Here is a 24,170-nt window from a genome sequence, read left to right on the forward strand (position 1 = left end):
CCACCACTAATTTACTGGTATGTAAACGAAAATAGAAGTTCATAACTATATACTCATTCTGTTTATGTCCATTTGACTATAAACTGGTAAACTCAACAATTTTGCTTTCAAAGAGCTAAATCTAAATACTGATTCATTAGGTGAATAAAATTTACGAGTTTGTAATAATCTAAATGCTGTTACAATTAAATAATAGCAATTGTATAATTATATCTAAGGAAATTGAGGAGCATCTCGACGGTTATATTCGGTCGACGTTTTTGGACATTTCCCGTGAACGGATTTTGGCGGATTTTGTGTATGTTATAGGGGAAGCATATTAGTATATTGTGCCCAAATATCTCTTCTGTTCCAATTTGTTCTAGGTATCACCCTATATTTCCGTATTTCTCCTGCACTAAGTATACGAAACAAATCCACACACAATTGAAGAACTCAAGACCAGGATCCAGGATGTCACCAATAGCATTACAACACAAGAACTGACAAGGGTATATATGAATTTCCTCAATCGTACTCACATGTGTGTTGAAGTGGGCGGAGGACACTTTCAGCACCTGTTGTTAAGGCTGCTGTGAAGGTGAGTAGTCATATTCAATACATTACATTTCATTTATGTGTTGTAGTTAATCATATTCAATACATTACATTTCATTTTATGTGTTCACTTTACGGGCCGGTTTTACGTGCCGCACCCTGTACATTTAATCTTCCATGTTCACTTTTATTTCCGTGTGGTGCATTTGCAATTTAGCGATTTTCAGCTACCTATTTGACCACGTTACATTTCGATTATGCAAAAACTTGACGTCCCAGGAAGAAACGGGGTCAGTTTCGACTTCGATGCACCCAGAAGCGTAAAAATCAGCTAAACTTATGCAAACAGCTTTATGGTTGCATACCTGTGTTATTATTAGTCGCTGCTCAAGTGGCCCATTCTACTTTATCACTAAATATTGTTATCAATTAAATTTGTTTTACAAAATAGCTCGTTCAAGATGGACGATTGGCCAGTTATAAGTAGATTTGTTTTTCACACTTTTTATTGTAATGAAGGATGAGAAGCTGTTGAGTTGATTTTGATTTTACACCCCGTTCAGCAGCGAGGCTATATGAGACGTGGACTATTGATTAACATGGAATCCGAACCACATGAGCTCCCGCCGGGAATCGAACGCGGGTCTTCCACGCCAAAGGCGCGTACGCTAACCGCTTAGCCACAAAGGAGCTCGAAGGATGAGAAGCGGCGCCAAGCATATATAAATTGTAATGTTTAAGATTGTATTAAACTAAAAATTGTCTAAAGTAAAAATTGTTATAATTAAAGCAGTAATAAAAAATTGAGAGGAAAACTCCTTATACTTATCTACTTAGACGCCATCTTCTCCAAATTTCAGATTGTGACAGCACAAAAACAATGTTAAAGTCACATGCTATAGAACATTTCTTCTTCACTGAGCAGTTTACATAATTCTCTTCGTCTTCTTCTGACTCCGAACCGTCATTGTCTTCTTCGTCTTCCTTTAAGTTATTCACAATTATTTAATCATTTTGATCGCACTCAGTCTTGATAAAACTCTCGTACTGCTCAGCAAACTGTTTCAGCTCTATTATAAGAACACTTCTTTCAATTTTGGCTAAGTGACAAATGGTGCGTAACATTTATGTTCGAAATTCGTCAATATCTGCGATTTCAGGAAACTAAGCCATGAAGAATCTTTCAAAATGTCATTGTTTGGCTTTTATAAGGAAATAGATTAGTTTAAATTTCTGAACTAGAGTAATTTCTGAAACTTCATCTTTAGCTTTTTCACCGGGCATTTTTTCTTCTTCCAAGTTCTCTTCTCATCAAAGTTCAGTGAAACTTCTACATCATCAACATCCTCTAAAATAGTATTCATGGCAATTGTACATTTTTTTCTCACATATAAGAAATGAATAACAATATAAATATTCAGTACGGGGTAATAAACGGGTTCAGCGGGGGCCCCGGTGAATTGCAACGCTTGCACTGTCGCTGTTCTTTACTGAGCTCCACTAAGTTATACAAGTTTCATATTTTAGGTCTAAATTTCAGCTGTCCACCAGAATTACTTTCTTTCAGACTGTCAACTTGCTTTCAGCTGAGTTAATTTTCAATGCATTTCAATTGCTACTATTTCTGAAAAGCCCATTAAGGAAAATTATATCTCATAATAATTGCTTTTATGTACTAAAAAAACTATGAATGTAAGATGAATTCAAGTTAGATACCCATTACTAGTGGGAACCCGTGTAATTTGGATTCTACATTAATTTGTAGGTCCACATTTCATGTAGCTTCCGTGCTGAATGTTACGAGACTCCAAATCAACTAACAAACCAAATTAAGATCCTAAAAATATCTCAGTCTATAAGGCTAAGGGCTTGCATGTACTTTATCAGTTTATTTATTCTAAGAATATAATATGCATATACAAGAGCGCAGTTTTCTTTGTAAATTTGGGGGGGGGGGGGCATTCAGATGCAGAAGGTATAAGGTATGAGGATTTAAGAAAAATTGCATTCAAATTATGCCAAATATCGAATATTCATAAATACAATAGGGGAGCCGGCCTCTCAAGATCGGCACCCTTGTGTATATATTATATACTACCTTTATATCTGTTAACAATGATGTACTGGTGCTACCTGCATCATGAATGAAAATCCATCTTGGGCATTTTAAAATTGGGTTTGATTTGATTTGATTTTGAGTGCAGCGTGTTGAGCAGCGAGGACGCTATACGAGACGCAGACCTAGAGTTTAATGTGGGATTGGGACCATATGAGCTTCCGCCGGGAATTGAACCTAGATCTCCCACACTAAAGTGCGTAGTATAACCGCTTAGCCACTAGGAAGCTTTTTTTTTTAAAGAAAAAAAATGGGCTACATATTCATTACATTGTAGAATAATTATTCTACGAACAGGTAGCAACAAGTAGTGTCATGACGGTGTGAGGATAGGTCACAATTCGTGTCTTGATGGACATAATCTGATGTCTCCGTGAGTACAGAGAAAGCTTTGATTCATACGTACGACAAACATCACGGCATATAAGGAATGCATAAATGTCTCTGTTAACAGAGACTTAGCATTGCTGGAGCAGTACATCTTGTTCACAAGACTCCAAGGTCTTCCTTGCGTAGCTTACAAGGAGGTCCAGATCAAGCTACCAAATACGAGAAGCCAACTGATTAAGTTTCGTTTCGACTGATACATATCAAAACAATAGTAAAAACAAAAAGAAAATAATAGAGACGTGGATATTTCATTTATAGTTAAAAAAAAAAAAAAAAAGACCCGACCTTTTACATCAAGCTACTGTCGTTGCATCTTCTGCTAGTCATGTGATACTTAAATGTCCTGAAGGTCCTTCATTCTCTCTAGTACCAAACGTATGATAAGAAAGAAGTACTCCTGTTATATAATACATACAGTATATAAAGTATGTGTACTCACTGGCATTAAGTTATGTATACTAAAACGGCAAATGAAGTTTCTTCAAGCAATTCTATGGAACACATTACTGTCACGCAAATGTGTTTTGTCTCTTATGGCAAACTTCAATCTGCATGCACAGAGATATAGATTCTGTATTCTATTACACAACATACGGAGAAACGAAGAGGTATACTATATCATTGTGGCGTAGTTGTGCACATGGTATGACACGTGGAACTTTCAGTAAGGTTCGGTATTTCTGTATCGGCTCTCAGGATAAAGCAATTTATTATAAATTATCGCAGTCGAATCAACATTAAGATACTCCAGTTTATCAGAATTGTATCGTGATTGGATTCGAATCTTGGTGCAGATACAAATTTTTGTTCTGATGATCCGTCATCATGAAGCAGTTATGAATACATTTTTGCTCAGTCACTTCTAACTTATTTCTCTGTGACGCCATATTACTTCTGTCATTTTCAGTAAACAGATGAACAAGTACGAGGTTTGTTCATAAAGTATCGACTTTTATTAATAAATAAAAATGCGTATTCAGATACCAGAATCAAACATTAATCTCCTTAAAGTAATCCCCTTGGGCTGGCACACACTTCTGCCAACGGCTCAGGAACACATCTTATGGAATTGCATGCAGGTGGTCCGTCCCATTCTTCATGATTTCTTCTTCTGGACTGAAATTTCGTTTCTTTAGGGTCATTCTCAGCTTAGAGAGAAATCAGAAATCATATGGAGCCATCTCGGGAGAGTAAGGAGCTTGACAAAGCACAGGTTTGGCCAGCAAAATCTGTATCCAATGTGAAGAATAGAGGTTGTACTCATTTTAGAGCCCATTGGTTCGTCCTTGAAGGACTATTGATTTTTTGCAGATTGATTGCATTTGGGATTCTCCAAGTTTTACATAAAATTTAATGTAATAGTGTTATTCAAGTTCTTTAATCACTTTTTCAAGACCGAAATTGGTACACCGCTCACTTACACCTTCTCAGTCATCAGCGATGGCAGTTGACTGCTTCTGCAGACTGGATAAAACAACAATATGCATTAGGATAATCTGTATACGTGAATAAAATCAAGGTTTCTTAACTATATTTGTTTACGCCACAAAAATTAAAGTGGATTACTTTCTAATCAGATCTCGTATATACAGTAGAGTAAGCCTTGGTAACCTAGCTTCAAGAAAGCAGTGACGGCATAGAAGCCCGAAAAATGAAAAAAAGTGTAATTAAGAGAGTCACACTACGAATGTAATGGTTGAATTTAGTTGATTGATAGAAATGGAGTCCAGGCTATATAAGAAGTGGACCTACAAAGCAGCCATATTAGCTCCACCAAGAATTGAACATAGGTCTACCCCGCCAGAATGTAAAAAGTACATTGCACAGTCTTATTAACGTTAGAACTATTTGCGACCTATCGTGTTATAGAAACGGAGTGTTCCCTCTTTAAACAACTACATCGCAGTAGAATAGCACGTAGTTCTCACCAACTTGTTCCGGATTTCTCACCAAATTGGGCCTAAAATCCGCCATTTTGTACCAAAATTTACCCATGTTCCCAAAATCTCACCAAAATCGCCCTAAAATCCGCCATTTTCTACCTAAATTTATCGATGTTCCCAAAATCTCACCAGAATTGCTTCAAATTCCCCTCATTTCTACCAAATACGTGTACAGACCGAAATTCTCATTAAAAGGCATGCAAATTTCCTTCATTTTCACAAGAATTGATCAACAGTGTAAATTTTTCATGAAAATGGATGCAAATTTCCTTTGATATTATTTATTATATATTTTAATACAATTTTATGTTGTTTTATTCAATTTATGTTGATTACTTACCGTTTTTCCCCAATCCTTTAAGAAACGTGTTTCTTCCTTCCTTATTCCTTGGTCAAGTGGCGAGAAATAGCTAAAGGAACTTCAGAACATGTCCACACAAGTCTTTTTTGTTAATCTTGAACGCAGTTGGTCTTGCTATTCAAGAAACTAATTCTAAAGAAAGAATTCACCTATAATGAAATAATGGCATGTTGTAAGATGAGGTAACCAGTGGGGGAAGAGCACAGGAAGAGGGGGGAGGCAGTAGGCTTGGTGGTATATGTAACCTTCGTGTGTGGCAATATAGACAATGGATTGCCGACAAACACCATTGTAAGCGTAGCAGATGCTTCTTTTGAAGCTGTCTCGTAATTTCATCATTGTGTCAATTAAGGAAGTAAGAAAGTGTCAATTTAATGTGAGATATGGATGTTTGAAAATAGTCTAACCGTAGGAGGTGAGACAGACATGTGAAATGACTTTTAGAAACATGGGAAACTCTGGATAAAGAACAATTGTTAAAAGATATTGACTGTTTAAGATGGAAGGCGTAGGAGAAAGAGAACCCATTGATAGGGAGTAACGAAAGAAACATAGACACCTGCTTGTATGTGTGTGTTCCAGAATGCTGGAGGGGTGAACTGTGCTCTCCTATGGAGTAAAAAATCATGTTTAATGGGAGAGTGTGACTTCTACCGCATGGAAACTGAAAAATATACGAAAAAAAAGAAATAGGAATCATTATTCTAAGGACAGAGAATTGAAGAATGAGATAGTTACGTGTCACTTTTTAAAAGTTAATGTATTGCTTCCCATACTGAGAGACCGCACATAAGATTGGAGGGGCGAAGTGTGCTCTTATTTTGTGTGCAAAGGACCAGTTTTAAATTGGCGTGGGAATTGTTACGCATTTTGTTAAGACCTTGCCACATACGTAGAGGGGAGAGAAAGGGTGGCCCTTCCTACCTGACTTGCAAAGAGGAAAAAGACTGAATGAATTGTGTACGCAAGACAACTTTCACTATTGTGCTTTTTGGAAGAAGTGTTCAAACAAGATTTCTTTAGGTATTTTCACATAAATGATTTTATCCTTTTAAAAACTAGAGTAATGAATTAATTATTTATGAATATTAATGAAATGATAATGAATATTAATGAGATGGTAATGAATATTAATGAGGGGGTATTTTATGTATTGATATTGTATTTTCAGTAGCTGATATGGGATTTTAGCATAGAATATCATCTTTTGGATATTGTATGGGTCTAAGGGTGTACGAAGCTTAGACGAATGACAAATTGCATGTATATATGATTACTTTGTAAGTGGGGTACATGTATGTGTAGCTAATATGTGATTTTAATATAGAATACCATTTTTTGGATATTGTATGGGTCTAATGGTGTACGAAGCTTAGAGGAATGACAAATTGCATGTATATATGATTAGTTTGTAAGTGGGGTACATGTATGTGTAGCTGATATGTGATTTTAGCATAGAATATTGTCTTTTGGATATTGTATGGGTCTAATGGTGTACGAAGCTTAGAGGAATGACAAATTGCATGTATATGTGATTAGTTTGTAAGTGGGTACATGTATGTGTAGGTGATATGGGATTTTAGCATAGAATATCATGTTTTGGATACTGTATGGGTCTAATGGTGTACGAAGCTTAGACGAATGACAAATTGCATGTATATATGATTAGTTTGTAAGTAGGTAGATGTATGTATGTAAGTATATTGGTTTTTGATATCGGGACAGTAATATATGTATCATATTGTAGACATATTATCTTTCGTTTGCATGTAAGTGTTTTAAGCATGTGTTGTTGGTTGCGTAGCTTTAGGGGCTATACTAGGCTGGATGCAAACACCTGAAGTGTTTCTATTGTAGGGTTATATATATTGTAGAGTTGTATATGTTGTTGTGATGATATGTTATGTGAATGCAAACACATGAACTGATTATATTGTAGCCTTATAATTTGATTGCTTATGTATATAGATTACCTTGAATACCATGTTAGAATGTATATATTGTGGTTTTTTACGTACGCAGATACTTGTTAGACATGTTCTAGTGGTATTTGAAGCACAAAGGATATCACTATGATATAAGGCATTTACATATACACATGTTTTCACTAGAGTATTCTAATGATATATATTTTGGTTTTTACGTACGTAGATGCTTTTTAGACATGACCTAGTGCTATTTGAAGCACAAAGGATATCACTGTGGTATAAGTCAGTTACTTATAGATATATTTTCAATACAGTATTCTAATGACATTTATTGATACCTTTACTTACTTCTAAGATGCTTGTTTACCTTGTAGAAGACATTATGACGTCAACATGGTTTTCAACTTAGAGTCATTTATTGTAGGAACATAAAATATGATAAATAATCTTATATGAAGCATAGGTATTCTTCCTTTATCTTATATAGAATACAGATACTTCGTATGATATCAATATTTGTTTGGAGGAATAAAACATATTATTGTAAATTGTAACGCTTTATTGTATTTTTCAATATTGATATACATATATAAATATATTTAAATGAGATATTTACTATACTTAGAATATTCTTAATAACTTATTGACATATTTACATTATATATACGTACAAGTATTAACAGATAGGAAAACTTATGGACATATTTGATAATATTATGACATCATGATACCTTTAGACAGTCTACTATTTACATATACACAGAATACCAATCATTTAACACACTTAATACTTTGATAACCATATGGCAATGTTCTATAGTCAGTAATACTGTTATGATTTAATCGTCGTCTTTTATTTTGAACTTTTTGATGTGTTTTAGTTTCAGACTTGGATACGATGACAAACCCAGGCTTACGAACAATTCTTCCTGGATTGTGTAACTGTTTTTTCTCAGCTTTATCCCGAACTAGTTGATAAAAATGATCAAAGTTAATTTCTTGTCGTGTACGATGATTTAAAGTTATTCCTCTAATTTTAAATACATAATCTACTTTACCTGTTTGAACTTCTTTCATTCTATAGGCATAATTTTTTGGCCCTAAGCCTATAAATGCATCAATTTCCCACCCATCAGGAACTTCATTAGTTAACTGACCTAAATAGGAACCCAAAGAAAGTGGAGGCTTTTCATTACGTTGCTGCACAAACATAATACTATCAGTGTCGCAGTACAATACACGCTCAGGATGTATAGCTGTTAGTAACTCGTAAAGTTTTAGACGCGCCCACGATGTGATGAAGGCTGCAAGGACAACATTGGAAAATTTCCATGGCTTGTTTTTGTTTTCAATGTTCTTATATGATACAATGAGATGGCGCTCTCCAATAGGCAATACAGTTTGTACCTCATATTGTGGTGCCCATAGATAACTTAAAAATTTTTCTGGTGTATCTACAATTACAGATTAAGATAAATCTGTTCTTTGTCCCCATTTTCCATACAAGGAATGAAGAAATATTTTGGAAATATATCTTAGACCAGGATTTGATTCAATGTTATTTTCCGTTAACTGAATGCATTCATGTTCATAATAGTCTGTAATATATTTTTCTTGATCTTGTTTAGTTTTGCACCAGCTAGGAAATCCTGAAGACTCCTGCTTCATTTTTAAGAAGGAATTGACATAATCTTTAAACAGATTATTTTGTGAATCGGATAATTTGAATTCCCAAATCTCGATAATTTGTAGAATTTTGTATCCGAGATTTAAAGCCATATGAAGTTCAGGAGTACAGTATGTACCAGTAAGGACACGCTCAGTATCATTATGCATGCACTTGTTGTTATTTTGTTCCATACACGTACGACATAACCCAAACAAAAGGCGATCATTACATGTATATGGTAAAATTGGAAAATATAAGTCTTTGGGAGGTAAGATACTACATTTGACTAATCCATGAATACTTTGCACTTGTGGAAAGTCAGGCCCCTTGTATATTATAGGTTTACCTATAGGCAACGGCTTACGTGCCATCACCCAGGGGTAAAGACTGGTAACATCATAATATGACACAGACTCTTCACTGGTACATTCATATAAGGCATTAAAACATTCTGTACGTCCCCCATGAAAACTATCTTTAGGTACCAGATGGTCGACAAGATCATGACACTGTGTTTGAATAAACTGTTGTAATTTTTTATCATTTTTTACCATATGATCCCATTCACATTCCCACATTTCAATGACATTAAGATTTAATTTTTTAAGAAATGCTATTTTTGTGGTGGTGTTTTCATACCGATCTTGTAGTGATGTACCTTGGTTAGAGGTAGAATCTAGCGACACGTGTCGTAGTGTAGGATAACAGTTTAAACATCCGTGATAGTAACATCCATGAAATTCGTAAACTGTATTTGTTTTAGTTTCAAATCCATCAACCTTATACCTCCCAAATCGTTTTTCCAAGCCATTTCCAGAATGAAGAATTTTATTACCAGTAGTACGTTCTAAGTATCGCAGCCAGTACATTGCCTTCAGACTTTGACGATCACGATGGTCAAACCCATAGGGTGGAATAATTGGAATAATTTCTTTGGGTAAATATAAGGTACGATATGTTAGTATTGCCAAACTAGCAATAGTTGACGCGACGATAAAACATTGGATACCATTTGTTTTGTCTTCAATTAAGTTTGAAAATTTAATGACAGCCTCTGCTAAAATTTTAACATCATTCCGACAATATTCAATCATTTCCTTTTGGAGATTATATTCCTCATTACTTGCAGCACGTTCTTTGTGCCATATAATAAGTTGTTCTCGATCTTCAGTGCTCCTTGAATCAGGATCAAAATATTTTAGATCAGGAATTTTGCCTATATAATTCTGGTTTTCTAATGTATTAAACAAGTACGGGAAATCTCCCTTTCGTAAATTTGCAGAAAGACCTAATGCCTTAGGTAATTTAGATAATTTAACTCCCATATACAAATATGTGTCACGGAAGTAAATCTTTTGTCCTAAACGCATTTCAATAATTTTTTGCCCTGACATTATTACTTCAGGTGTAAAATGATGGTTTATGATCAAAGTTTTAGCACAGAATTGCATATCATAATTACTGCCATTATGGGAAAGCACAATGATTTTTTTAAACATTGGTCGAGTTATTAATACATGATTAACAAATTCTTCAATGTTGTGAAAATCAAACGAACGGAACCCATTTTTATCACCGCATACAAAGCATGTATCATCAAGTTTCATGTCCTTACACTTGTAACAAGCATGAATACAATTTACAAAATTTACGTGATGTTCTTGTTCTCCTTGTTCATTTTTAGGAAGTAACATTGTTTCTACATCAAAGATAATGTACAAAAAGGTATCTACATGTTGCATTATAGCCGTTTGAACAAAACAAATATGGTCATCGCTTACATATGTGTAACATGTTTTACAATAACGTTCACCACATTTATGTTCAGACTTGCGTGAACGCATGTCAATCATAGTACCACAATGGACACAAATTTTCTTTGTTTCGCATAAACTCTTTCCGGAAACATTTATTATTTTATGATTGTGAAAACATTCTTGTGAAGAAAACAGTCTATGACAATCAACGCACTCGTGTTTAATATTATTATCATTATTACAAACATTGTGATACTTTTCGCACATTGGACATTTGAAGTTACACTTATGATTTTCGGTACGATGATAAGCTTCCAAACAATACTGACAATAATTTTTCTTGTTTAATAACGTTGTAATACTAGTAATTAATTCATAGTGTCCCTCAGTATACAAAATTAAAATTTTCTTGGATGCATGTATTCCAGGATAAATTACATTGTAGTTTCGAGTTAAACGATTTTTTTCGTAAACAACAATTTGATAATGAGGTGCTAGCTTATTTTGAAACTTTTTTACATCATTAATAGTACATCCATCATGGATTTCAATGTCAACTTTAGCACTAACACACAAATCCTTTGCTTGTTTCATCAATCGTTCAGGATGATTTTTCAATTGATATACATAGTTATAACGATGATCAGCCCTACCCATTCCAAGAATAATACTTTTAGGAAGACAATACACATCCTTTTGTACAGGAATAGTACATTGATGCATGTGTGTTACAAGATCAACATATTTTGCTGAACCCATTGTTCGTCCCCTACCTTTACGTGAATCAACAATATGAATTTTGAAATTTACTTTATCACCTAATAAATAATTTTCATTACTATTTAAAACATTTTCAATTTTACGAAATAAAATGTCGGAGCTTAAATTTGACTTTTGACGCCACGAAATGTATATTGGTTTATTAATTGTGGAAGCAGAACTTTCTATTGTTATACCAACATACATATCATTATCGGCATCATTTAAAACATGATCCTTTACAAATTCAAATAACAACTGAATATATTTTTCAGGATCATCTATTCCACTAGTTTGCATACGTTCGATTGTAACTTCCTTTCCCGTAAGTCCAAAATAAGTATAATGTTTGGTTGTACTATTAACAATACGAAAATATTCATTTGTTTTACCACTCCCATACATGGTAGGTTGTGATACATTATTAGTATTAGGACTTGGAAAGTTTATAAAATTTTCCATGAAAACGCTAAAATCATTTGTAGTTAAACTATTAGCTTTTCCTTCAGACACAAGTTCCATAAACTTCTCACGAGCTAAATTTTTTATATTATCTTGACGAAAGAGGCCTACATGATATAAATCAATAATATCTTTTGCAGACTTACATTTTTTCAAAACAACATGAGGATCACAACCAAAATGCATAAACAATGCCTGCAATAACTTGGAATAAGCTTCATTGCTTACCCTTGCACCCGTAGCATGACATTGCGTTATCACTTCCCATGTAAATAAAACTTCGTTTGGATTTTCATATCCACGTGCTTCTTGTGCCGACAACATGGTACAGATGACAGATTGTCCTTCCATTGTGTGATTGACACACTAAATATGTAATTGCAATATGAATTTTTTGTTTTATACAGTAAATATTTTATACAATGATGTACAGAGAACTTTAATAATTGTTTTCACAATTTTTTAAATGATAGGGTTTCGTAAGTAGACTTTTATGATATGATTCACAATGTGTTGACCAAAGATACACTTTTTAAGAATTTTACACTTACCAGTAAGTATAATAATAAAACTTTTCCGAACTTGTTTTGAGTCCACAAAAGATTTAGTTGTAAGTTTACCGACACTACAGTTGAAAGCTTGTCGGCAATTGCACTAACACTTGCCGTTAACTACAATCATAAAACTTCCCGTAACTTTTTTCAGTTCAGTATTGATGCACTACCACTTGTCACTCACTAACTACATTTTTTAGTTCACCGAAGATATACTTTTAAGTTTATCGGTTAATCCTTTAGCACTTTCCGATAATTGTAATTTACAAAGTGCCGTAATAAAATTGTTTTAGACTAATTACAGCACGCAAAGTACAAACAGGAAGTGTGTTTACTTTTTATTGATTGTTTATTATCAACACTAATAAATGGAAATTCCAAGAACTCCACACGAAGATTCCCGAAGATTGCCGAAGGTTCCCGAAGTTTCCCGAAGTTTTCCGAACATTGCTGAACCTAACCGAATATAAACATGAGAGTTTATCCACAATTCCTGTACATGTTGGTTAATGTACCACACGAATGGTTCCGAAAATTGCCGAACTTAACCGAAGATGGACATAAGAATGTATCAACAATTCGTGTACACGTTTAGTAAATGTAAATTGCAAAAATCTTGTAACTTTAAAGATCAGCAAAGATATATTTCAAAGTTTATTATTAGATGTAACTTTGTAACAAAAATGGTATTTTAAAATAAATGATTTAACAACAGAGAGTATACCAATGATTGGCTTTACTTTAACAGTAGTAATTCTATAGTGTGCGGCGCGGCTTGCTGCGCGGGATTTATACTTTTAAAATTTAATCTCGTACCCAAACGCTTTTAGTTTTTGTAGTCTCGTACCCAAACGCACTTAGCTTTGTAATCTCGTACGCAGGTGCTTTAACATATTTTAAATTAGTAACAGTAATATTACATAATGTGATATAATTTGTAAATGCACTATTAAAGTTTGCAACACTTTAAATAATTATAGCTACTTGTTTTGTATGCTTTTCCACTGTGTTATCGGTCTAAAAAAATTCCTTTGTTAGTAGTGCTAAGAATTTGTTTTGTTTGCATTGCTACAGCTGTTTAAACTGGTTTAAACCGGTTTAAACTAGTTTATTGTTTTTTCTTAACAGAACACTCATAGAGTGTGATCGTATTTAAATTGCTGTGCAAACTCATTGTTAAATTTGATTGTGAAAATATAAAAATTCCTGTGCAAACTCCTTATTTATTTATTCTCTCATATATTTTATTCTATTGTTTCCTTTGGAAACTCGTTGTTAAAAATGTGAGCATACCAAAGATAATTTGAAAATATTAAAAGTTGTGTCAACCTACAAATAATTCCGATACAAACACAAAGTAACATAGTTACAAATATTTTATTCGTTCGCTTCATTAGCAACTCAGAGGAATTACATTCCGAAAATATTAAAATTAACAAAACATAAACATAAGAAAGTTATTTTAGCATGACACAAAATGATTAAACTTAAAATTTATTACATGAAGCTCTTTGATTGTTAAATGGAGAAGTAAAATTTAAGTCAGTGTTGCAATTGAATACAGAAACTATCAGTAAAAGTACAAGTTCCCAAAAGTAAAGTGTAGAAACAAAACTTAAAACACAATGTTGCAATCTAAATTGGAAAGAAAATTAAAAATACAACTTACAAACAAAATGTAGAAACCGAAAATAAAATTGCAGAAGCAAAAATAATACTACAAATTTTAAAAAAAAATGAAAATGACATGAAAATACATAAACAAAATTAAAACAACGCTACAATCTAAATTTAAAGTACAAGTTCCCAAAAGTAAAGTGCAGAAACAAAACTTAAAACACAATGTTGCAATCCAAATTGTAAAAGAAAAAAATTAAAAGTACAAGTTTAAAAAAATTGAAACATGCAAACTAAAAAATAAAAAATACAGAAACAAAACTTAAAACACAATGTTGCAATCCAAATTGCAAAAGAAAATTAAAAGTATAACTTTAAAACACAATGTTACATTACAAATTCCGAAACAAAATAAAAATTACAAATGAAGAAATAAAAATGCAAACTGAAAAACTAAAAATGCAGGAATAAAAAATTTTAAAGTACACAATGTTGCAATCCAAATTGCAAAATGAAAATAACAAGGAGGAAACAAATTTTTAAAAAATGCAAAACTGAAAACAAAAAATACAAAATAAGATTAAAACAATGTTGCAATCGAAAATACAGAAAGAAAATAAAAATACAAACATAAAACATATACGAAACATTATGTAGTAGAATAGCACGGTATTATTTTAATAACATGAGTTTGCACCAGCTTTGGTGAGATTTGCGGACAAAGTTGGTGAGATCTACGTGCTATTCTACTACGTATATGTTTTATGTTTGTATTTTTATTTTCTTTCTGTATTTTCGATTGCAACATTGTTTTAATCTTATTTTGTATTTTTTGTTTTCAGTTTTGCATTTTTTTAAAATTTTTTTCCTCCTTGTTATTTTCATTTTGCAATTTGGATTGCAACATTGTGTACTTTAAAATTTTTTATTCCTGCATTTTTAGTTTTTCAGTTTGCATTTTTATTTCTTCAGTTGTAATTTTTATTTTGTTTCGGAATTTGTAATGTAACATTGTGTTTTAAAGTTATACTTTTAATTTTCTTTTGCAATTTGGATTGTAACATTGTGTTTTAAGTTTTGTTTCTGTATTTTTTATTTTTTAGTTTGCATGTTTCAATTTTTTTAAACTTGTACTTTTAATTTTTTTCTTTTACAATTTGGATTGCAACATTGTGTTTTAAGTTTTGTTTCTGCACTTTACTTTTGGGAACTTGTACTTTAAATTTAGATTGTAGCGTTGTTTTAATTTTGTTTATGTATTTTCATGTCATTTTCATTTTTTTTAAATTTGTAGTATTATTTTTGCTTCTGCAATTTTATTTTCGGTTTCTACATTTTGTTTGTAAGTTGTATTTTTAATTTTCTTTCCAATTTAGATTGCAACATTGTGTTTTAAGTTTTGTTTCTACACTTTACTTTTGGGAACTTGTACTTTTACTGATAGTTTCTGTATTCAATTGCAACACTGACTTAAATTTTACTTCTCCATTTAACAATCAAAGAGCTTCATGTAATAAATTTTAAGTTTAATCATTTTGTGTCATGCTAAAATAACTTTCCTATGTTTATGTTTTGTTAATTTTAATATTTTCGGAATGTAATTCCTCTGAGTTGCTAATGAAGCGAACGAATAAAATATTTGTAACTATGTTACTTTGTGTTTGTATCGGAATTATTTGTAGGTTGACACAACTTTTAATATTTTCAAATTATCTTTGGTATGCTCACATTTTTAACAACGAGTTTCCAAAGGAAACAATAGAATAAAATATATGAGAGAATAAATAAATAAGGAGTTTGCACAGGAATTTTTATATTTTCACAATCAAATTTAACAATGAGTTTGCACAGCAATTTAAATACGATCACACTCTATGAGTGTTCTGTTAAGAAAAAACAATAAACTAGTTTAAACCGGTTTAAACCAGTTTAAACAGCTGTAGCAATGCAAACAAAACAAATTCTTAGCACTACTAACAAAGGAATTTTTTTAGACCGATAACACAGTGGAAAAGCATACAAAACAAGTAGCTATAATTATTTAAAGTGTTGCAAACTTTAATAGTGCATTTACAAATTATATCACATTATGTAATATTACTGTTACTAATTTAAAATATGTTAAAGCACCTGCGTACGAGATTACAAAGCTAAGTGCGTTTGGGTACGAGACTACAAAAACTAAAAGCGTTTGGGTACGAGATTAAATTTTAAAAGTATAAATCCCGCGCAGCAAGCCGCGCCGCACACTATAGAATTACTACTGTTAAAGTAAAGCCAATCATTGGTATACTCTCTGTTGTTAAATCATTTATTTTAAAATACCATTTTTGTTACAAAGTTACATCTAATAATAAACTTTGAAATATATCTTTGCTGATCTTTAAAGTTACAAGATTTTTGCAATTTACATTTACTAAACGTGTACACGAATTGTTGATACATTCTTATGTCCATCTTCGGTTAAGTTCGGCAATTTTCGGAACCATTCGTGTGGTACATTAACCAACATGTACAGGAATTGTGGATAAACTCTCATGTTTATATTCGGTTAGGTTCAGCAATGTTCGGAAAACTTCGGGAAACTTCGGGAACCTTCGGCAATCTTCGGGAATCTTCGTGTGGAGTTCTTGGAATTTCCATTTATTAGTGTTGATAATAAACAATCAATAAAAAGTAAACACACTTCCTGTTTGTACTTTGCGTGCTGTAATTAGTCTAAAACAATTTTATTACGGCACTTTGTAAATTACAATTATCGGAAAGTGCTAAAGGATTAACCGATAAACTTAAAAGTATATCTTCGGTGAACTAAAAAATGTAGTTAGTGAGTGACAAGTGGTAGTGCATCAATACTGAACTGAAAAAAGTTACGGGAAGTTTTATGATTGTAGTTAACGGCAAGTGTTAGTGCAATTGCCGACAAGCTTTCAACTGTAGTGTCGGTAAACTTACAACTAAATCTTTTGTGGACTCAAAACAAGTTCGGAAAAGTTTTATTATTATACTTACTGGTAAGTGTAAAATTCTTAAAAAGTGTATCTTTGGTCAACACATTGTGAATCATATCATAAAAGTCTACTTACGAAACCCTATCATTTAAAAAATTGTGAAAACAATTATTAAAGTTCTCTGTACATCATTGTATAAAATATTTACTGTATAAAACAAAAAATTCATATTGCAATTACATATTTAGTGTGTCAATCACACAATGGAAGGACAATCTGTCATCTGTACCATGTTGTCGGCACAAGAAGCACGTGGATATGAAAATCCAAACGAAGTTTTATTTACATGGGAAGTGATAACGCAATGTCATGCTACGGGTGCAAGGGTAAGCAATGAAGCTTATTCCAAGTTATTGCAGGCATTGTTTATGCATTTTGGTTGTGATCCTCATGTTGTTTTGAAAAAATGTAAGTCTGCAAAAGATATTATTGATTTATATCATGTAGGCCTCTTTCGTCAAGATAATATAAAAAATTTAGCTCGTGAGAAGTTTATGGAACTTGTGTCTGAAGGAAAAGCTAATAGTTTAACTACAAATGATTTTAGCGTTTTCATGGAAAATTTTATAAACTTTCCAAGTCCTAATACTAATAATGTATCACAACCTACCATGTATGGGAGTGGTAAAACAAATGAATATTTTCGTATTGTTAATAGTACAACCAAACATTATACTTATTTTGGACTTACGGGAAAGGAAGTTACAATCGAACGTATGCAAACTAGTGGAATAGATGATCCTGAAAAATATATTCAGTTGTTATTTGAATTTGTAAAGGATCATGTTTTAAATGATGCCGATAATGATATGTATGTTGGTATAACAATAGAAAGTTCTGCTTCCACAATTAATAAACCAATATACATTTCGTGGCGTCAAAAGTCAAATTTAAGCTCCGACATTTTATTTCGTAAAATTGAAAATGTTTTAAATAGTAATGAAAATTATTTATTAGGTGATAAAGTAAATTTCAAAATTCATATTGTTGATTCACGTAAAGGTAGGGGACGAACAATGGGTTCAGCAAAATATGTTGATCTTGTAACACACATGCATCAATGTACTATTCCTGTACAAAAGGATGTGTATTGTCTTCCTAAAAGTATTATTCTTGGAATGGGTAGGGCTGATCATCGTTATAACTATGTATATCAATTGAAAAATCATCCTGAACGATTGATGAAACAAGCAAAGGATTTGTGTGTTAGTGCTAAAGTTGACATTGAAATCCATGATGGATGTACTATTAATGATGTAAAAAAGTTTCAAAATAAGCTAGCACCTCATTATCAAATTGTTGTTTACGAAAAAAATCGTTTAACTCGAAACTACAATGTAATTTATCCTGGAATACATGCATCCAAGAAAATTTTAATTTTGTATACTGAGGGACACTATGAATTAATTACTAGTATTACAACGTTATTAAACAAGAAAAATTATTGTCAGTATTGTTTGGAAGCTTATCATCGTACCGAAAATCATAAGTGTAACTTCAAATGTCCAATGTGCGAAAAGTATCACAATGTTTGTAATAATGATAATAATATTAAACACGAGTGCGTTGATTGTCATAGACTGTTTTCTTCACAAGAATGTTTTCACAATCATAAAATAATAAATGTTTCCGGAAAGAGTTTATGCGAAACAAAGAAAATTTGTGTCCATTGTGGTACTATGATTGACATGCGTTCACGCAAGTCTGAACATAAATGTGGTGAACGTTATTGTAAAACATGTTACACATATGTAAGCGATGACCATATTTGTTTTGTTCAAACGGCTATAATGCAACATGTAGATACCTTTTTGTACATTATCTTTGATGTAGAAACAATGTTACTTCCTAAAAATGAACAAGGAGAACAAGAACATCACGTAAATTTTGTAAATTGTATTCATGCTTGTTACAAGTGTAAGGACATGAAACTTGATGATACATGCTTTGTATGCGGTGATAAAAATGGGTTCCGTTCGTTTGATTTTCACAACATTGAAGAATTTGTTAATCATGTATTAATAACTCGACCAATGTTTAAAAAAATCATTGTGCTTTCCCATAATGGCAGTAATTATGATATGCAATTCTGTGCTAAAACTTTGATCATAAACCATCATTTTACACCTGAAGTAATAATGTCAGGGCAAAAAATTATTGAAATGCGTTTAGGACAAAAGATTTACTTCCGTGACACATATTTGTATATGGGAGTTAAATTATCTAAATTACCTAAGGCATTAGGTCTTTCTGCAAATTTACGAAAGGGAGATTTCCCGTACTTGTTTAATACATTAGAAAACCAGAATTATATAGGCAAAATTCCTGATCTAAAATATTTTGATCCTGATTCAAGGAGCACTGAAGATCGAGAACAACTTATTATATGGCACAAAGAACGTGCTGCAAGTAATGAGGAATATAATCTCCAAAAGGAAATGATTGAATATTGTCGGAATGATGTTAAAATTTTAGCAGAGGCTGTCATTAAATTTTCAAACTTAATTGAAGACAAAACAAATGGTATCCAATGTTTTATCGTCGCGTCAACTATTGCTAGTTTGGCAATACTAACATATCGTACCTTATATTTACCCAAAGAAATTATTCCAATTATTCCACCCTATGGGTTTGACCATCGTGATCGTCAAAGTCTGAAGGCAATGTACTGGCTGCGATACTTAGAACGTACTACTGGTAATAAAATTCTTCATTCTGGAAATGGCTTGGAAAAACGATTTGGGAGGTATAAGGTTGATGGATTTGAAACTAAAACAAATACAGTTTACGAATTTCATGGATGTTACTATCACGGATGTTTAAACTGTTATCCTACACTACGACACGTGTCGCTAGATTCTACCTCTAACCAAGGTACATCACTACAAGATCGGTATGAAAACACCACCACAAAAATAGCATTTCTTAAAAAATTAAATCTTAATGTCATTGAAATGTGGGAATGTGAATGGGATCATATGGTAAAAAATGATAAAAAATTACAACAGTTTATTCAAACACAGTGTCATGATCTTGTCGACCATCTGGTACCTAAAGATAGTTTTCATGGGGGACGTACAGAATGTTTTAATGCCTTATATGAATGTACCAGTGAAGAGTCTGTGTCATATTATGATGTTACCAGTCTTTACCCCTGGGTGATGGCACGTAAGCCGTTGCCTATAGGTAAACCTATAATATACAAGGGGCCTGACTTTCCACAAGTGCAAAGTATTCATGGATTAGTCAAATGTAGTATCTTACCTCCCAAAGACTTATATTTTCCAATTTTACCATATACATGTAATGATCGCCTTTTGTTTGGGTTATGTCGTACGTGTATGGAACAAAATAACAACAAGTGCATGCATAATGATACTGAGCGTGTCCTTACTGGTACATACTGTACTCCTGAACTTCATATGGCTTTAAATCTCGGATACAAAATTCTACAAATTATCGAGATTTGGGAATTCAAATTATCCGATTCACAAAATAATCTGTTTAAAGATTATGTCAATTCCTTCTTAAAAATGAAGCAGGAGTCTTCAGGATTTCCTAGCTGGTGCAAAACTAAACAAGATCAAGAAAAATATATTACAGACTATTATGAACATGAATGCATTCAGTTAACGGAAAATAACATTGAATCAAATCCTGGTCTAAGATATATTTCCAAAATATTTCTCCATTCCTTGTATGGAAAATGGGGACAAAGAACAGATTTATCTCAATCTGTAATTGTAGATACACCAGAAAAATTTTTAAGTTATCTATGGGCACCACAATATGAGGTACAAACTGTATTGCCTATTGGAGAGCGCCATCTCATTGTATCATATAAGAACATTGAAAACAAAAACAAGCCATGGAAATTTTCCAATGTTGTCCTTGCAGCCTTCATCACATCGTGGGCGCGTCTAAAACTTTACGAGTTACTAACAGCTATACATCCTGAGCGTGTATTGTACTGCGACACTGATAGTATTATGTTTGTGCAGCAACGTAATGAAAAGCCTCCACTTTCTTTGGGTTCCTATTTAGGTCAGTTAACTAATGAAGTTCCTGATGGGTGGGAAATTGATGCATTTATAGGCTTAGGGCCAAAAAATTATGCCTATAGAATGAAAGAAGTTCAAACAGGTAAAGTAGATTATGTATTTAAAATTAGAGGAATAACTTTAAATCATCGTACACGACAAGAAATTAACTTTGATCATTTTTATCAACTAGTTCGGGATAAAGCTGAGAAAAAACAGTTACACAATCCAGGAAGAATTGTTCGTAAGCCTGGGTTTGTCATCGTATCCAAGTCTGAAACTAAAACACATCAAAAAGTTCAAAATAAAAGACGACGATTAAATCATAACAGTATTACTGACTATAGAACATTGCCATATGGTTATCAAAGTATTAAGTGTGTTAAATGATTGGTATTCTGTGTATATGTAAATAGTAGACTGTCTAAAGGTATCATGATGTCATAATATTATCAAATATGTCCATAAGTTTTCCTATCTGTTAATACTTGTACGTATATATAATGTAAATATGTCAATAAGTTATTAAGAATATTCTAAGTATAGTAAATATCTCATTTAAATATATTTATATATGTATATCAATATTGAAAAATACAATAAAGCGTTACAATTTACAATAATATGTTTTATTCCTCCAAACAAATATTGATATCATACGAAGTATCTGTATTCTATATAAGATAAAGGGAGAATACCTATGCTTCATATAAGATTATTTATCATATTTTATGTTCCTACAATAAATGACTCTAAGTTGAAAACCATGTTGACGTCATAATGTCTTCTACAAGGTAAACAAGCATCTTAGAAGTAAGTAAAGGTATCAATAAATGTCATTAGAATACTGTATTGAAAATATATCTATAAGTAACTGACTTATACCACAGTGATATCCTTTGTGCTTCAAATAGCACTAGGTCATGTCTAAAAAGCATCTACGTACGTAAAAACCAAAATATATATCATTAGAATACTCTAGTGAAAACATGTGTATATGTAAATGCCTTATATCATAGTGATATCCTTTGTGCATCAATACCACTAGAACATGTCTAACAAGTATCTGCGTACGTAAAAAACCACAATATATACATTCTAACATGGTATTCAAGGTAATCTATATACATAAGCAATCAAATTATAAGGCTACAATATAATCAGTTCATGTGTTTGCATTCACATAACATATCATCACAACAACATATACAACTCTACAATATATATAACCCTACAATAGAAACACTTCAGGTGTTTGCATCCAGCCTAGTATAGCCCCTAAAGCTACGCAACCAACAACACATGCTTAAAACACTTACATGCAAACGAAAGATAATATGTCTACAATATGATACATATATTCCTGTCCCGATATCAAAAACCAATATACTTACATACATACATCTACCTACTTACAAACTAATCATATATACATGCAATTTGTCATTCGTCTAAGCTTCGTACACCATTAGACCCATACAGTATCCAAAACATGATATTCTATGCTAAAATCCCATATCACCTACACATACATGTACCCACTTACAAACTAATCACATATACATGCAATTTGTCATTCGTCTAAGCTTCGTACACCATTAGACCCATACAATATCCAAAAGACAATATTCTATGCTAAAATCACATATCAGCTACACATACATGTACCCCACTTACAAACTAATCATATATACATGCAATTTGTCATTCCTCTAAGCTTCGTACACCATTAGACCCATACAATATTCAAAAGATGATATTCTATATTAAAATCACATATCAGCTACACATACATGTACCCCACTTACAAAGTAATCATATATACATGCAATTTGTCATTCGTCTAAGCTTCGTACACCCTTAGACCCATACAATATCCAAAAGATGATATTCTATGCTAAAATCCCATATCAGCTACTGAAAATACAATATCAATACATAAAATACCCCCTCATTAATATTCATTACCATCTCATTAATATTCATTATCATTTCATTAATATTCATAAATAATTAATTCATTACTCTAGTTTTTAAAAGGATAAAATCATTTATGTGAAAATACCTAAAGAAATCTTGTTTGAACACTTCTTCCAAAAAGCACAATAGTGAAAGTTGTCTTGCGTACACAATTCATTCAGTCTTTTTCCTCTTTGCAAGTCAGGTAGGAAGGGCCACCCTTTCTCTCCCCTCTACGTATGTGGCAAGGTCTTAACAAAATGCGTAACAATTCCCACGCCAATTTAAAACTGGTCCTTTGCACACAAAATAAGAGCACACTTCGCCCCTCCAATCTTATGTGCGGTCTCTCAGTATGGGAAGCAATACATTAACTTTTAAAAAGTGACACGTAACTATCTCATTCTTCAATTCTCTGTCCTTAGAATAATGATTCCTATTTCTTTTTTTTTCGTATATTTTTCAGTTTCCATGCGGTAGAAGTCACACTCTCCCATTAAACATGATTTTTTACTCCATAGGAGAGCACAGTTCACCCCTCCAGCATTCTGGAACACACACATACAAGCAGGTGTCTATGTTTCTTTCGTTACTCCCTATCAATGGGTTCTCTTTCTCCTACGCCTTCCATCTTAAACAGTCAATATCTTTTAACAATTGTTCTTTATCCAGAGTTTCCCATGTTTCTAAAAGTCATTTCACATGTCTGTCTCACCTCCTACGGTTAGACTATTTTCAAACATCCATATCTCACATTAAATTGACACTTTCTTACTTCCTTAATTGACACAATGATGAAATTACGAGACAGCTTCAAAAGAAGCATCTGCTACGCTTACAATGGTGTTTGTCGGCAATCCATTGTCTATATTGCCACACACGAAGGTTACATATACCACCAAGCCTACTGCCTCCCCCCTCTTCCTGTGCTCTTCCCCCACTGGTTACCTCATCTTACAACATGCCATTATTTCATTATAGGTGAATTCTTTCTTTAGAATTAGTTTCTTGAATAGCAAGACCAACTGCGTTCAAGATTAACAAAAAAGACTTGTGTGGACATGTTC

Source organism: Thermobia domestica, chromosome 8, assembly GCF_964235325.1.
Source record: "Thermobia domestica chromosome 8, izTheDome1.hap1.1, whole genome shotgun sequence".
In the NCBI taxonomy this organism is placed as follows: Eukaryota; Metazoa; Arthropoda; class Insecta; order Zygentoma; family Lepismatidae; genus Thermobia; species Thermobia domestica.